The sequence below is a fragment of the Triticum urartu genome, chromosome 6 (assembly GCF_003073215.2).
Source record: "Triticum urartu cultivar G1812 chromosome 6, Tu2.1, whole genome shotgun sequence".
Classification (NCBI taxonomy): Eukaryota; Viridiplantae; Streptophyta; class Magnoliopsida; order Poales; family Poaceae; genus Triticum; species Triticum urartu.
In genome coordinates this window covers 462,338,923-462,339,833 of record NC_053027.1, presented here as the reverse complement: position 1 = coordinate 462,339,833, position 911 = coordinate 462,338,923, and the positions used below count along the sequence as shown (strand labels likewise).

General features: G+C 44.0%; 1 non-coding gene across 1 annotated transcript; it reads right to left on the bottom strand.

The window, feature by feature from the left end:
- Positions 1 to 226: 226 nt before the first annotated feature.
- Positions 227 to 388, bottom strand: LOC125517738. The gene has a single exon (XR_007287779.1). It is a non-coding gene; the product is annotated as a U1 spliceosomal RNA (small nuclear RNA).
- Positions 389 to 911: the final 523 nt, after the last annotated feature.

Here is a 911-nt window from a genome sequence, read left to right as displayed (position 1 = left end):
ATCAAAAGGAACAAAACTTAAAATTAATAGTTGGCAGCTCAAGGCCATTCACGCTCACAGTTCTGCAGAAAATTATGACGTCACTCACAGTTTTATAAAGCCCTAGCCACTCATAGTTTTATAGACTTGAGAAAATAGCCAAGGTCTTTCACACTCAGAGAATTCAGAGTCGACACTAAGGACCAAACCATATATCAAAATGACCAAAAGTTTAAATTGATATTTGGCAGGGGCCGCGCGAACGCGTACCCCCTCTATCACAAATTATGACGTCCACTCTCCCTCAAAGGGGAGATGGTAAGCCAGCGCACCCACAAAGTGCAATATGGGTCACTAGTCTAGGCCATGGCTCTTCTTGCTCAACCATAGACCCCGTCCAGGTAAGTACTCCCTCCGTTCGGATTACTTGTCGCAGAAATGGATGTATCTAGACATATTGTAGTTCTAGATACATCCATATCCGAGACAAGTAATCCCGAACAAAGGGAGTATGTTTCAAGGTTGCCCTATGCCCTGCTTATATAGGTTGCGCTGCCTCTGCTACCTCCTTGGACAGGCAGTGTGGTACTAAATGAAAGAAAGTATGCCTCGCCTGGTGTTTGTTGCGGGTTTCCGGGATGAGGAATTCGAACAGGACACTGTGTATGGGCCTATCAGTACCAACCGGGCCAGATTCGCATTGGAAAAGAGTAATCCGGTTCGTCATCCTGTGGAGAACGATGGCAGGTCAAACTTGTCACGGCTGCGTGATCCTCTATCGCTTATTTAAAATTTCAAAATTTGAACGATGGTAGTTCAAAATTTCAAATACACTGGTGCAGAATTGGGAACACATTGAATAACTTTCCAGGTTTTACCGCGAGTTTCAGAGTATTTTTCTTCCTTAATTAGCAGGCTGAAAACATTAACTG